Source organism: Lissotriton vulgaris, chromosome 8, assembly GCF_964263255.1.
Source record: "Lissotriton vulgaris chromosome 8, aLisVul1.2, whole genome shotgun sequence".
NCBI classification, from domain to species: domain Eukaryota; kingdom Metazoa; phylum Chordata; class Amphibia; order Caudata; family Salamandridae; genus Lissotriton; species Lissotriton vulgaris.
In genome coordinates this window covers 8,322,946-8,339,909 of record NC_141696.1, presented here as the reverse complement: position 1 = coordinate 8,339,909, position 16,964 = coordinate 8,322,946, and the positions used below count along the sequence as shown (strand labels likewise).

Here is a 16,964-nt window from a genome sequence, read left to right as displayed (position 1 = left end):
CAAGAGTTGAAGCAATGGGTGTGGAGCGCGCAACCAGCAGAGTCATTCAAACCCATGAGCTAATCACTGTATACATTGGATCACGGCACGCTTCCAGCCCTGAAGGCCTCTCTCCACGGGGCTCTGTGTGGGTGGGAGGTGTTCTCTCCCAAAGAGTTGAAGCAATGGGTGTGGAGCGCGCAAACCAGCACATGAGCTAAGCACTGTATACCTTGGATCACAGCACGCTTCCAGCCCTGAAGGCCTCTCTCCACGGGGCTCTGTGTGGGTGGGAGGTGTTCTCTCCCAAAGAGTTGAAGCAATGGGTGTGGAGCGCGCAAACCAGCACATGAGCTAAGCACTGTATACATTGGATCACGGCACGCTTCCAGCCCTGAAGGCCGCTCTCCACGGGGCTCTGTGTGGGTGGGAGGTGTCCTCTCACCAAGAGTTGAAGCAATGGGTGTGGAGCGCGAACCAGCACATGAGCTAAGCACTGTATACATTGGATCACGGCACGCTTCCAGCCCTGAAGGCCTCTCTCCACGGGGCTCTGTGTGGGTGGGAGGTGTTCTCTCCCAAAGAATTGAAGCAATGTGTGTGGAGCGCGCAACCAGCAGAGTCATTCAAACCCACGAGCTAAGCACTGTATACATTGGATCACGGCACGCTTCCAGCCCTGAAGGCCTCTCTCCACGGGGCTCTGTGTGGGTGGGAGGTGTTCTCTCCCAAAGAGTTGAAGCAATGGGAGTGGAGCGCGCAACCAGCAGAGTCATTCAAACCCATGAGCTAAGCACTGTATACATTGGATCACGGCACGCTTCCAGCCCTGAAGGCCTCTCTCCACGGGGCTCTGTGTGGGTGGGAGGTGTTCTCTCCCAAAGAGTTGAAGCAATGGGTGTGGAGCGCGCAAACCAGCACATGAGCTAAGCACTGTATACATTGGATCACTGCACGCTTCCAGCCCTGAAGGCCTCTCTCCACGGGGCTCTGTGTGGGTGGGAGGTGTTCTCTCCCAAAGAGTTGAAGCAATGGGTGTGGAGCGCGCAACCAGCAGAGTCATTAAAACACACGAGCTAAGCACTGTATACATTGGATCACGGCACGCTTCCAGCCCTGAAGGCCTCTCTCCACGGAGCTCTGTGTGGGTGGGAGGTGTTCTCTCCCAAAGAGTTGAAGCAATGGGTGTGGAGCGCGCAACCAGCAGAGTCATTCAAACCCATGAGCTAAGCACTGTATACATTGGATCACGGCACGCTTCCAGCCCTGAAGGCCTCTCTCCACGGGGCTCTGTGTGGGTGGGAGGTGTTCTCTCCCAAAGAGTTGAAGCAATGGGTGTGGAGCGCGCAAACCAGCACATGAGCTAAGCACTGTATACATTGGATCACGGCACGCTTCCAGCCCTGAAGGCCTCTCTCCACGGGGCTCTGTGTGGGTGGGAGGTGTTCTCTCCCAAAGAGTTGAAGCAATGGGAGTGGAGCGCGCAACCAGCAGAGTCATTCAAACCCATGAGCTAAGCACTGTATACATTGGATCACAGCACGCTTCCAGCCCTGAAGGCCTCTCTCCACGGGGCTCTGTGTGGGTGGGAGGTGTTCTCTCCCAAAGAGTTGAAGCAATGGGTGTGGAGCGCGCAACCAGCAGAGTCATTAAAACACACGAGCTAAGCACTTTATACATTGGATCACGGCACGCTTCCAGCCCTGAAGGCCTCTCTCCACGGGGCTCTGTGTGGGTGGGAGGTGTCCTCTCACCAAGAGTTGAAGCAATGGGTGTGGAGCGCGCAACCAGCAGAGTCATTCAAACCCATGAGCTAAGCACTGTATACATTGGATCACGGCACGCTTCCAGCCCTGAAGGCCTCTCTCCACGGGGCTCTGTGTGGGTGGGAGGTGTTCTCTCCCAAAGAGTTGAAGCAATGGGTGTGGAGCGCGCAAACCAGCACATGAGCTAAGCACTGTATACATTGGATCACTGCACGCTTCCAGCCCTGAAGGCCTCTCTCCACGGGGCTCTGTGTGGGTGGGAGGTGTTCTCTCCCAAAGAGTTGAAGCAATGGGTGTGGAGCGCGCAACCAGCAGAGTCATTCAATCCCATGAGCTAAGCACTGTATACATTGGATCACGGCACGCTTCCAGCCCTGAAGGCCTCTCTCCACGGGGCTCTGTGTGGGTGGGAGGTGTTCTCTCCCAAAGAGTTGAAGCAATGGGTGTGGAGCGCGCAAACCAGCAGAGTCATTCAAACCCATGAGCTAAGCACTGTATACATTGGATCACGGCACGCTTCCAGCCCTGAAGGCCTCTCTCCACGGGGCTCTGTGTGGGTGGGAGGTGTTCTCTCCCAAAGAGTTGAAGCAATGGGTGTGGAGCGCGCAAACCAGCACATGAGCTAAGCACTGTATACATTGGATCACGGCACGCTTCCAACCCTGAAGGCCTCTCTCCACGGGGCTCTGTGTGGGTGGGAGGTGTTCTCTCCCAAAGAGTTGAAGCAATGGGTGTGGAGCGCGCAACCAGCAGAGTCATTAAAACACATGAGCTAAGCACTGTATACATTGGATCATGGCACACTTCCAGCCCCGAAGGCAGCCACCTGCCGGATAACTGGCCGTGTGTCCGTCAGACCAGCTCTGTCTTGATCCCACTCAGCAGAGGACAGAGAGGGTCTGCTGCATGGATCCTTCTGTACAGGCTTTGACAGGGCACTCCGTGTTATGTGAATCTATAACCATTTATTCAACCAATTGCACTGCTTTCCTCTACAAATGAAAGTCTAAATATGTTGGAAATCGCACAAGTCGTGTTTTCATGTGTCTACACACGGTGATCGATTGAACTGAGGCACTGGTAACCAACACACACTGGAAATACCACTGCAGCCTAGCTTGAGAGCCACAAAACACAGAAAAATACACACATACATCCCTATATTCAGGGGCCCTGGAATGACACAAGGTTGCAGCTACAGTGTTTCCACTTAATTATGATTTGTCGCATGTACCACATAATCTGTCCTCGGATACAAAATCGGGCGATTTTAACAAAAAAAATTCTATCTTAAACAGATCAAAAGTTACATGGAAGACCCTTCAAAAGGTTGACGTGTCGCCTTTCATTTTGCTTAATGCTGTATTTGGGTGTTTAATGGTACGAATGACATGAAATCTTTTCCCAGACATTTGTTCGATGAGTAAACATAACATGAAGTGATACTATCACAAAGTGTGCTGCTTTACACCGCATAATTAGCCTTTTCTTGCCGCATAATTATTCAATGCTGCTGTGTCATTGATTCTGTCCATTGGTTGATCCTAGTGTCTCTCTGTAGTTTTGTGACAGCAGCCTCTCGAGCAGGGGCCCTAGACCCACCCCCTCACCCCTTTCAACAAGTTGTGTGATTCTGGACACATCCCTCTCCGCTCCGCCTCACACTCCCTTTAATTCCCCTCTGACAAACTTGTGGGCACTCAAAACAAGGCTGAACTGAAACACATCTATGAACACAACTATCTGAAGATGAGAATCTTTATTGTATTTATTTATTTGCAACATTTCTGTTCTGCTGCTGTTACTGCAAAGCACAACAAGGGAAAGAATGATCTTTCATTCTTTAAGTAAAAGCAAAGTCCATTCAGTTGGGGGAGAGTCCACAGCTGGGGTCCTACGGCCCCTTAGAAGGCGACTCTAAACAGACATGTCTTTGGATTGTATTTATAAGCTCAGTTTTGTCTCTCCTTGAATATCCATTGATTAGGGCCACCGTGGACTCAGTAATGCTCACCGGCCCCTGGGCACACAGTGGCTGCAAACCCCGGCCTCTCACCCCCCCCCCCCCCCTTGTACATTACTGAGCTCTGCTTCGTGCAGACAATGCACCTTCCATGGGGCTGTGTCCCCCAAAAGTGAACGATGTCTTGAAGTCACACACCCACGACCCAGGCAGGACTGACCCTTAGGGTGCAAGGATGCAACGCAACTGGGAGATGGTGATAGATTCTGTTGTATCTGTTGTATCTTTACCTTTAATGGTGTACATTCCTTGCTAGGAATGTAACTATGTCATGGGTTGGAATGTGATGTTGTGAGGGTTGGACAGTTGTAACTTGGACCTGGGACTGAACGACTTGCCTCCCTGTTGGGTGTAATTAAACTACGTAATTATCACTGGGAGAAGTGTGAATCATTACATTACTGGCGACGATGAGCCCAACAGGCGATGAAGAACCCTGCGTGATTTGAATTTGAGGAACTGTGAGAGAAAAGGATTTCGAGGGCCACTGCGGTGCAGAAGCAATTTCATTATTTATTTTGGACCCTTTTTCAAGTGCTTTCGAGGATCTGACCTGATCTGCGAAGTGGCGTTGTCACATCCGGCAAGTACATTGTGGAAGTGTTTAACTTTATTGAAGTATTTCGCAGAAGTGCCTACCTTCTTAAAAGTGCGTGTTTTGAAAGTCTGCGCGAGCTGTGCATGCGCGTCTAATCGGATTCCATGGCGTTCAGTTGCGGCCTTGCGCTGAAGAGCCGTCACGTTTCCTCTTTCGTCACACGTATCTCGTTGTGACACGCACGCTCGTTTACACGCATTTTGCGGAAGTGCGCTCTGTTATAATACTTTCACTCGGATATCATTGTGAAGAGTATTATATTGGATCGAGGCAAGTTGTTTAAGAAGAGAACGAAAAGAAGTGCAGTTTGACCAATTGTCCATTTAAGTGAAGTGAAGAAATATACATTTTTTTGGGGGGGCAAAAAGAAATTGAAGTTCCTACCTGATGTGCACTATGAAGAAGGAAGAACCTGCTGAAGAGAAGTGAAGTTCGTAATTATTATTTTTTTTTCTTAAATAATTTTCTTTTTCTCTTGTGTTTGGTTACAAAAAAAGATTTACAACAAGGGGTGGTGAGGGACAGAGTCTCTGAATTAAACAGAATACTCTCACCCAGTCAAGAGATCAGGGCTAGATCCAACACCGTTTTTTAGCTCACTGCACCATCCCAGTTTCAGAACCTGGCTGTATGCAAATTAGTCTGTTCCTGTCCCAGTGCATGATGGGAACAGGGCAAACCAAACTACAAAAGCCAATTCTTATACTGGGAAGGAAACAAGCTACCGGGGACCGGTTTCTGGCATTTCAGCCGTCTTCGGCCCGGCTTGCTTGAATCCTGATGGTGCAATGAGCAAGGGACTCACATCTGAGTATACCCTTCCACGCTTAGGGTGGACAAAAATATTTACAACAAGGGGTGGTGAGGGACAGAGTCTCTGAATTAAACAGAATACTCTCACCCAGTCAAGAGGTCAGGGCTAGATCCAACACCGTTTTTTAGCTCACTGCACCATCCCAGTTTCAGAACCTGGCTGTATGCAAATTAGTCTGTTCCTGTCCCAGTGCATGATGGGAACAGGGCAAACCAAACTACAAAAGCCAATTCTTACACTGGGAAGGAAACAAGCTACCGGGGACCGGTTTCTGGCATTTCAGCCGTCTTCGGCCCGGCTTGCTTGAATCCTGATGGTGCAATGAGCAAGGGACTCACATCTGAGTATACCCTTCCACGCTTAGGGTGGACAAAAATATATACAACAAGGGGTGGTGAGGGACAGAGTCTCTGAATTAAACAGAATACTCTCACCCAGTCAAGAGATCAGGGCTAGATCCAACACCGTTTTTTAGCTCACTGCACCATCCCAGTTTCAGAACCTGGCTGTATGCAAATTAGTCTGTTCCTGTCCCAGTGCATGATGGGAACAGGGCAAACCAAACTACAAAAGCCAATTCTTACACTGGGAAGGAAACAAGCTACCGGGGACCGGTTTCTGGCATTTCAGCCGTCTTCGGCCCGGCTTGCTTGAATCCTGATGGTGCAATGAGCAAGGGACTCACATCTGAGTATACCCTTCCACGCTTAGGGTGGACAAAAATATATACAACAAGGGGTGGTGAGGGACAGAGTCTCTGAATTAAACAGAATACTCTCACCCAGTCAAGAGATCAGGGCTAGATCCAACACCGTTTTTTAGCTCACTGCACCATCCCAGTTTCAGAACCTGGCTGTATGCAAATTAGTCTGTTCCTGTCCCAGTGCATGATGGGAACAGGGCAAACCAAACTACAAAAGCCAATTCTTACACTGGGAAGGAAACAAGCTACCGGGGACCGGTTTCTGGCATTTCAGCCGTCTTCGGCCCGGCTTGCTTGAATCCTGATGGTGCAATGAGCAAGGGACTCACATCTGAGTATACCCTTCCACGCTTAGGGTGGACAAAAATATTTACAACAAGGGGTGGTGAGGGACAGAGTCTCTGAATTAAACAGAATACTCTCACCCAGTCAAGAGATCAGGGCTAGATCCAACACCGTTTTTTAGCTCACTGCACCATCCCAGTTTCAGAACCTGGCTGTATGCAAATTAGTCTGTTCCTGTCCCAGTGCATGATGGGAACAGGGCAAACCAAACTACAAAAGCCAATTCTTACACTGGGAAGGAAACAAGCTACCGGGGACCGGTTTCTGGCATTTCAGCCGTCTTCGGCCCGGCTTGCTTGAATCCTGATGGTGCAATGAGCAAGGGACTCACATCTGAGTATACCCTTCCACGCTTAGGGTGGACAAAAATATTTACAACAAGGGGTGGTGAGGGACAGAGTCTCTGAATTAAACAGAATACTCTCACCCAGTCAAGAGATCAGGGCTAGATCCAACACCGTTTTTAGCTCACTGCACCATCCCAGTTTCAGAACCTGGCTGTATGCAAATTAGTCTGTTCCTGTCCCAGTGCATGATGGGAACAGGGCCAACCAAACTACAAAAGCCAATTCTTACACTGGGAAGGAAACAAGCTACCGGGGACCGGTTTCTGGCATTTCAGCCGTCTTCGGCCCGGCTTGCTTGAATCCTGATGGTGCAATGAGCAAGGGACTCACATCTGAGTATACCCTTCCACGCTTAGGGTGGACAAAAATATTTACAACAAGGGGTGGTGAGGCCACTATAGGTGTGGCAGGGTATACTCAGACATGAGTCCCTTTCTCACTGCTCCATCAGAATTCAAGCAAGCCGGGCCGAAGAAGGCTGAAATGCCAGAAACCGGTCCCCGGTAGCTTGTCTCCTTTCTGGTGAAGAATTGGCTTGGTAGTTTAGTCTGCCCTGTTCCCATGATGCACTGGGCCAGGGACAGACTGATTTGCATATAGCCAGGTTCTGAGCTGGGATGGGGCAGTGAGATAAATAACGGTGATGGATCAAGCCCTGATCTTTGGACTGGGTAAGAGTGGTCTGCTTAATTCAGACACTCTGTTCATCACCACCCCCTTTTCTGAATCGTTTTTGTCCGCTATAGGTGTGGCAGGGTATACTCAGACATGAGTCCCTTTCTCACTGCTCCATCAGGATTCAAGCAAGCCGGGCCGAAGACAGCTGAAATGCCAGAAACCGGTCCCCGGTAGCTTGTCTCCTTTCTGGTGAAGAATTGGCTTGGTAGTTTAGTCTGCCCTGTTCCCATGATGCACTGGGCCAGGGACAGACTGATTTGCATATAGCCAGGTTCTGAGCTGGGATGGGGCAGTGAGATAAATAACGGTGATGGATCAAGCCCTGATCTTTGGACTGGGTAAGAGTGGTCTGTTTAACTCAGACACTCTGTTCATCACCACCCCCTTTTTGTAAATTGGTTACAAAAAAAGAGCACAGCAGAGAAAAACTGAAAAATGCTGTGAGAAACTGGACTTTGTAGGATTTAGGTAACAGGACTGTACAGCAATGACTGGCCTGTTGAGATGAGGACGACCAGTAGAGTGGAATGGTCACTGTTTTTTGTTGTTGGTTTTTTTAACGTGCCAGTATGATTAAGAGTAAAAGTAATAAGAGAAAGTTATTTACCTTGAAGTTCAAAAGTCCAATCTTGTAGTAAGCAGATGTGCACAAATCATCGCCAAATCTGTGGTGAAGTAAATGATGATCAAGTCCACGTAGGTTCTTGTAAGAATAGGTATTTATTCAGTAAGATGGAACAAGGCGGTAAGTCATAAATATAAAGATATTACTAAGAATAAAACCCCACCAGGAGCTGACTCCTTTCAGCTCAGTCCCAAGCTCCCAACTGAACTCACAGAGCTAGGAACCAACATTCTAATGTATTATCATGGATACCAACATTCCACGTGGTGACAGCGGAGGATGAGAAAGAAAGACACTACACTAACCCACTCTCCCCCGGGGTTTTTCTCACCCCCTCAGGATTTCTTCCAACCTCCCTCTCCCCCACACCCCCGCCACACCCCAACCACTAACTTTAATTTCAAAATTAATCGGATCGGCTTTACATTCAAAATCTGCCTGCACGTTACCTGGTAACGCGTCCCCGCTGCAAGCTTTGCCCGACAAACTCTGGCTAACGGCTCTGGCGTATTCTCTCAGCAGGATCCGACTCTGACTGGGAGCGGTTCCGCAACACCTCCAGCTGCTCAAATCGCTCATAACTGTATGGGCTTCCTCCAGACTCCCTCCCATGACAATGCGATAGGTAACATCTGCATCACCGCTAACTAAATAACAAAAAAAGGGGGTTAACAAGAGCAAGACGAGCCCTTAGAGGAAAGCACACAACAGGAGTCACGCATGACAATTATGTGCATGACTCCCATCTTCTCCAATTGGGATTACATAAGCCAAATCAACAAGGGGGCCATTTTACATCATTGGTCTCTGTTGCTTAGCAACGGGGACCGTTACTACCTGACAACTCCTTCCACATGACGCAGGAGAAACGGTCAGCTGTTAAAATCTCTTTAGGTTAATTTATCAGGAAAAGAATAACCATATTCATCTGCCAATGTAATTAAGATAGAAAGGGGAAAATGTTTAATAACAATCCATTACCCCCTTGTCTGTCTGACCATGTCAATGTCAACACCCGAACTATACCTAGAGGGATAATTGGAACTTTTAGTTAATAAGGCACTAGATAAAGTCATTGGGTCCCTAGGCAGCGAGGAGCAGCGGCGCTTGCCGGTAAGGGGTGGACGGTGGCAGAGTCTTCCCCGGACTCGCTTTGATGTTAGCCAGCGTTTGTTTCAGTAAAATCTCAAGGAAATATTTTAACTTACTGTAAAGCGACATTTAAGATTTTATAAAACGGATATCTTTTACCAATAGTAAAATTGTAGGTTTAATGCGTTTTTAAGGCGATTTAATACCTTTGTTTACACTGACCCTCAGGGACGCTCTGTGCTCGATCACTCGCCTGCACGCCTCGGTCCGACTCGGTGATTAACACCGTTGAGGGGAGGGCGGACAGGCTGAGCCAGAGACACTTCCGCCTCACGAGCGGTTAGCGCTCTAGCTCCCACAACAGTAAGGGCTATAAAGCCCTCCACCCCCATCGAGCGCGCAGCGGTCGCGCGCAGGGGTGTGCCTAAGAAGGCGCCTAAGAGGAGCCAAAGAGTAGCCCGTTTGCGCCCGTCCGCGACAGGACCAGGGGCCATGCCCCTTATAAGCGGTATTCATGATTCGCCCACCATCCACCGGGTAAGCTACTCATCACGAGAATTATTTAGCATGTGGACGCCCGCACAGTTGGGATGTTCAGGGGAGGTGGGATATCCCCCAGCAGGCCCGTTTTCCTGTCGCACTTTCCAATTTCAGGCCAATGTTGAGGACAAAGACCACGGACATGGTCTTTCTATTGTAGGGAAGACAGAGCCTGAACCAAGACTAGGTTACAGGAATATACTGTGTAATATTAGATCATTGCCCAAACACCATGTGGAAGTTTGGGAGCTTATCTCATCAACACAACCAGACCTATGTTTTCTTACCGAAACATGGCTAAAGCCTCACACGGTCCCAGCCATCACCTTAGGGATCCCACAGGACTATCGTATAGTCAGATTAGATCGCCCAGTTAAAACGGGTGGAGGCATCGTTATTGTATATAAAAATGAGATACGACTATCCATTCTAGAGGAACGGAGTACTCCTGAGCTGGAAATATTAATTTTTACGATTGCAACTTCACGTACTATGAGTCGGAAAGGGGCACTAGTCTATCACCCTCCTGGCTCATGTGCCAACTTCTCAACCACATTGCTGGAAGTGCTGGCCAGCCATGTTAACCCTGGAAGTAATTTTTTACTCCTTGGCGATTTTAATGTCCACAGTGAAATCACAGAATGTGTCGAGGCACAATCCCTGCTGTCTGACTTGGCGCTATTGGGTCTTACACAGATTAATAGCGGACCAACGCATTTGGCAGGGCATACCCTGGACCTTATCTTTTCGACTACACCACATGCTATTAACTGCTCTCCCCCCATACAAGTGAGCTGGACAGATCACTACATTATGGAATTTCATACCTCTAGGCCAGAGAAACCCCAAAAACCAATAATGACACTACCCATCACACGGAGACCATGGCACAAGATTAACTCGGATACCTTCCGGCAAGGGTTCATTGAGTCAGCTGTATGCTCCACGGATGGAGTGGACAATGTCCTAGCCAAATTTGACCAAGCTATGCAGACAGCAGTGGATAAAATTGCCCCAATGAAAACCTTCAAAACTCGTCAAGCTCAGAAGCAGGAAGTGTGGTTTTCGGAGCATTTACATTCTTTAAAACGGGCAGCAAGGAAATTGGAAAAGGTATGGAGAACATCTCACAAAGAAGATGACAGGAATCTTTACTGGTTGGCTCTTTCTATTTACCATAAAGCTATTCGATTGGCACGCAAGACTCACATTGCGTCCCTCCTATCATCTGCAGGAAATGCCCCTAGAGTGCTGTACCAAGTCCTACAGTCATTTGTTAAGCCAGCAGCCTGTGAAAGTCCTGAGCTGACGTCACAGCAATTATGTGACGAAGTAGCACAGTTTTTCACCAGCAAGATCGACAGGATCTATAATAACATTACTAATGCTAATCTATCCGCCACAGGAGGAGTGGAAATGCCACACATCCCAACTAACTCCCCCTCAAGCTTCCTTAGCACATTCCCTCCAATCTCTTTAGATGAGGTAGATGGCTACATTAATCAAATTAAAAGTGGAAGCCCATTGGACATAATTCCAGCAAGAATGATGCCAATTGTTGGGAATATACTGGGCCCAGGCATCCAGAGAATTGTGAATCTTTCACTGACAAATGGTCAGGTGCCTAGAGAATGGAAGAGAGCATCGATCAGACCGATCAGGAAAAATTCTACCATTCCATGGACAGATCTCTCTAATCTAAGACCGATATCTCTACTCCCTTTTATGGGAAAATTAGCTGAAAAACACGTAAATAGGCACTTATCTAATTTTCTGGAGCAGACCAACTGCTTGGATCACTCCCAGTTTGGCTTCAGGCCTAAACATGGCACGGAGACCGTGTTACTATCAGTATCTTCATAGATATCAAGATAGAGGCTTTTCCGTTGTTCTGGTGCTGCTAGATCTGTCAGCAGCGTTCGATACTGTCTCTCACAGTATCTTACTCGAACGATCTGCTGCAATTGGGCTGAAGAACACGGCTTTAGCATGGCTAAAAAGATTTCTATCCAACCGGACCCAGACGGTTAGCATGGGTACGTTTCGTTCAGCTGAAATGGAGATTGCCAAGGGGGTGCCACAGGGCTCATGTTTGAGCCCGACTCTTTTTAACATCTACGTGGCCCCCCTGGCAAACATCCTGCGAGAGTTTGGTTTCATCCCCGTTTCTTACGCGGATGATACCCAGCTACTATATCCTTTCAAGCATCTCACGAACGAAATGACGGTCTCTTTCTCCAAAGGCATGAAGGCAGTAGCCAAATGGATGTCATCAAACTGCCTTCAATGCAATGCGGGGAAGACTGAGGTCCTGTTGCTTGGAGAAGCTAAGATCTTATGGACCCCAGATTGGTGGCCGCAGGATCTTGGGCCAGTACCTGATCCCAAACTGGTCGTGAAAAACTTGGGGGTGCGCCTGGATCGAGATCTCTCCTTGAAGCAACATGCCAACTCAGTGGTGGGCACTTGTTTTCATGTGATCGGCCTTCTACGTAAAGTTTTTCCCTTACTACGGATGTCACCAGAAAAACTTTAGTGCAGGCCCTGATCCTTAGGCGTTTAGACTATTGTAATGGGCTCCTGCTGTCAGCCAACAAGGGAGTCAAAGCTAAACTCCAGGTTGTGCAGAACACAGCAGCAAGGCTGGTTCTAAATGCCCCTCCAAGAACGCCATCTAAACCACTCCTGGCTAAATTACACTGGCTCCCCATTCGGAAAAGGGTGATATTTAAAATCTTTTGCCTTATCCACAAGAGTTTAAATGAATTAGGGCCAACACATTGGGCAGACAAATTTGTACCGTACATTCCGGCGCGATCTCTCAGATCCAGTAACCAGCTGCTTCTAACAGTGCCAGCTGTTAAAAAAGTAAGGCAGGGTGGCAGGGCTCTATCCGTAGCCGGCCCGACCTTGTGGAATGGATTACCTCTGGCACTTAGGAAATGTACAGAACACCTGAGTTTCAGGAAACAACTTAAGACCTTCTTGTTTCAAGCATAAAACATTTCCTCTGGACTCGCAGTAAACGCTCTCTAGGTCACAGGCGCAGAGATACTCCTCCGGGAGTCGATTCCTAGCGCGGTACAAACCTATAAATAAATAAATAAATAAAAAATGACACCATCTATAAAAAACTAGAAAACATCTCTAAGAGTTGGCCCAATACAGACTCGCATCATGCAGAGGGATCACATGGGGCAACCAAGGCCCCAAGAAAAAGGGCCGCAGCTGGACCCCTTCAAAAAAGGGCGAAAAAGACAAAGAAAACACAAGCGGGCCCCTCATCTTTTCCAGGCAATGAAAAGATTGATGCCCCAGGCATCGCAGATGGGCAAGAAACAGGCCCGAGCTCCCTATCCCCATTGATAGTGATGAGGCAGTTAAAGCAGAAATCGACTTTTCATACTCCTCTGAATTCGATACTGATATCGAGGAATCGGAGATTAAAAGATTGGGAAGCTCTGACGAGGCAGGTAAGGCCTCAGGATCTAGGATGGGCATTGTGGACCCATTTAGGGAAGACATGTTTGAGCCCCTCCTAATTAAACACCCCTTATCACCAGAGTGGGCACCCTCACTGCACGCCACGGATGACCTCTCCTTCCTGCCGAGAAAGGAAATCCCCAAGAAAGTAAGGTCCAGTTCACGATCTGAATGTCCACGCCCGTCCCTCCCTGACAAGGTAGCCATGACACTTGAGCTGGACCCTAAAGTGGTAACCTTTATAGCTAAGGGCGCAAAGACCCCATAAAGAAAATCGATAAAGGTCTAAGATCCTGCAAAGACCGCGTCATAGACATAACAAAAAATTTCAAAATGGCGAAAAATGCTTATATTGGCGAAACACCAATCGGTCCCAAAAACTACTGGCCTCGATGGGTCCAACACAGCATCTGTCTCCTAGGTAACGCACACACTGCAATCTCCACTGAAAGAAGGAAGAGTGTCCTACTAAAAATAGGCCCCAAACTAGTAGAAATGGCAAATAAGGATGGAGGACCCAACTTCTAAGGACTCCTCTTTGAAGAAGATTTCATAAGAGAAATGGCTAAGTACGTTGGAGCACTTAGCTCCATCCCGAAATCCCAAAGGGAAAAAGACAGGGTGTTTGGCAGGGCCGGGAGAATGCAGAGTCGGTTCTCTGGCCGTGACCAAATGACAACAAGACCCTTCCTGGACCGTGGCTCCAGGTTTTCAACCTTTACTTCCCACCAACCTTTTACCCACAAAGACAGCGAACCCGCGGAAGAGGTTTTAGGAGTGAACGAAGACAGAGAGCTTTTACCATAGATAGGTATCTTGAAAGACCCTTCAGATACCCTTACAAAGGTGGGAGGAAGGCTGGCCCTCTTCTCTGGGAATTTGAACCTAGTGACACAAGGCCCCTGGGTCCTAAGTACAGTCAGGGGATACAAGATAGAATTCCTGAATACCCCCACCCAAGTGAAGAGACCACAGGAAATGTCTTTCTCACATGAAGACAAGAAACTAGTGTCCAAGAGATAACGGATTTAGTATCAAAAGGGGCAATAAGAGAGAGCTCAGAGATGGGGTTTGTCACCACTGTCTTCCTCGTGGAGCAGAAGGACAAAGGGTTGAGACCTGTAATAAACTTAAAGGACCTAAACGAATGGGTGGCATACCACCACTTCAAAATGGAATGGAGCCACCTTATAAGGGACGTTCTGAGAAAAAGGGGACTGGTTAACAAGACTGGACCTAAAAGATGCCCACCTCACCGTCCCTATTTGGCCCCCACTTCAAAAATTCTACACTTCACACGGGAAGGAAAACTTTGGGAGTTCTGCACTCTTCTCTTCGGTCTATCATTGGCCCTTTGGTGCTTCATTAGAATCCAACTTCCTGTAGAGGCCTGGCTCAGGGAAAGAGGGTAAGATTGATAATATACCTGGACGATATCCTACTAATGGCTCAGTCCAAGCTGGTAGTTACCCGTCACACAGAGCTCTACGTCATACACTTACTAGAACACCTAGGTTTCATTACAAACACAAAGAAATCATGTTTAATACCCGAACCAAGAAACACAATTCCCAGGTTTTGTTGTAAATACAATAGGAACAGATTTAAAACTGCAGGGGAAAAGGTAAGGAAACTCTGCAAAGAACTCAGGAAGATATTAGCTTAAAAGGAATTCCCTTTGAGGTTTCTAGCGAGAATCCTGGGTCTCCTATCCTCAACGACTCGAGCTATTGTCCCAGGCCCCTTACACTATTGAGCTCCACAGAGACTCAAAGCACGGACACTGAAAGCAGCGCAATCAGATTCCCAAGTGACATCCTTAGCCCAAGACTCAAGGAAGGAATTACTGTGGTGGCTGAAACATGCGGAAGCGTGGAATGGCAGAACCATCTTTGGGGAGGAACCAGAGTTAATAATAGAATCAGATGCGAGTTTAAAAGGATGGGGTGCAAGATGTGGCAACCCACTAACAGGAGGTCGCTGGACAGATCAAGAGAAGGAACTGCACATCAACTGCTTGGAATTACTAGCAGGTTCATTTGCAGTTTGTTGCTTCACCCAGAATTTTATCAAATGCTGTGTGATGCTACACATGGACAATGTGTCAGTAATGAGGTATGTCAAAAAAATGGGGTGACCTCACTCCAAAGGCCTTACCGATCTAGCGAAAGGTTTCTGGGGATATTGCTCGAACAAAGGACTTTCAGTCATAGCAGAACACATTCCTGGTTTAAGCAATGATGAGGCGGACGGGTTCTCCAGGAATTTCAAGGACTCCAGCAATTGGAGACTAGAGAGGGGGATATTCCTGACTATCCAAGCCAATTGGGGTCCCTTCGGGAAAGACCTCTTTGCGGACATACTAAACACACAGTTGAAGAACTTCTTCAGCTGGAGACCGGACCCTCAAGGTCAGGTGTAGCCGCTTTGTTACAACACTGGAAGGGTTTAAGGCCCTAGGCTTTCCCTCCATTTCTCATGCTACCGCGACTACTCCTGCATGCACAACGATGCGCAGAGAGTCTGGTAGTAGTAACTCCCCTTTGGAGATCACAGGCCTGGTTCCAAATCATCCTAGAAATGAGCATAGACTTCCCCACCCTAATACAGTCTTTCAGGGAAATACTCTTAGGCCCAGAGGGAGAATTGCACCCTCTCGTGGAAGAAGGACTACTACTGAGGGTCTGGAAGATTTCAGAAGACAATGCCAAATCCCAGGGCTTTCGCCAGATGATTTTCGACTCATATCTGAATCATGGGCCTCTGGAACAAGAAAAGCACATCAGCTGGCTTGGAACAAATGGGTTCGCTGGTGTTTTTAATGACACTTGGATCCCCTTTCAACTGATCTAGTACATGTGGTAAATTTCCTTTAAGAACTATTCACATCAGGCCTGAGCTACAGAACAGTCAATGTTTACAGATCAGCCATAGCTGCAGGACACAACTTAGTTGACAGCATCTCTCTGGGTCAAAACATACTGACCAAGAAAGTAATGAGAAGTATGCGGGCACTAAACCCTCCAACTGCAAAGTATACTGCCCTGTGGGACGTTAAAAACGTTCTACGGGTTGTAATTTCCTGGGGTGACAACTCAAACCTGTCGCTTAAACATATATCCTATAAACTTAGAGTACTACTCTGCCTGGTGTCTTTCAGGCGACTTGAGACATGAGGGCCTTAGACTTCACCAGCAGAGTGTATCAACCTGAAGGAGTTTGCTTCTATCTCAAACAGAGAACTAAAGCTATGTTATCTTCTATCTTTTAACCTTTTTTCCCACAGAATGCGTTGTGAAATGCCTGAAAGAGTATGAAAAGAGAACTGTAACCTTGAGACGAGATGCAACTCAATTACTAGTTTCTCACAAACGGCCACATAAAGCAGTTTCTTCTCCTACACTGGTGAGATGGGTGAAAGAAGTTTATGAGCGAAAGTGGCGTCGATGTTTCTATTTTCTGAGCACACTCCCTTAGGGGTGCATCAGCTTCCAAAGCTTTTATATTGGGTGGAGGCCGCCAAGATATTCTCAGGGCTGCAGGCTGGTCAAATGAAAATACGTTTTAAAATTGGTATTTCAGACCAATAACAAACATGATTGACAATGTTTTAAGTACAATTTAAACTTGCATAATGTTAGCCTCCGTGTCATGCCATAACATTTAGATTTTTCACAGCCTGGTGGGCAGAAAATCTTGATTTTATTAAAGACACAGGCGCTAAGATTGTCCCTTACCATGTTACTATGACCCTCCACTCGGATGATAAAAATGTTATCTACTCTGTTTTTTTTCAGATTAAGAAGTGCCCTCTGGGGGGGCTTGGTAGAGTTGAACAACAACTTTTCATCGAAGTTTACATTTTTTTCGCCTACAAGTTATCTTGTTTGCAGCTTCTGGAAAGAAGGAAGATGGCCATGCGTAGATGGACTTTATAGTGTGTTAGAATATTACTTGAAGTTCTATATTCT

The 16,964-nt window shown here is 47.5% G+C and overlaps 1 protein-coding gene across 1 annotated transcript in view; it reads right to left on the bottom strand.

The window, feature by feature from the left end:
* Positions 1–16,964, bottom strand: part of LOC147693216 (NACHT, LRR and PYD domains-containing protein 3-like) — a 566,590-nt gene that overhangs the window by 216,893 nt on the left and 332,733 nt on the right. The window lies entirely within an intron of this gene.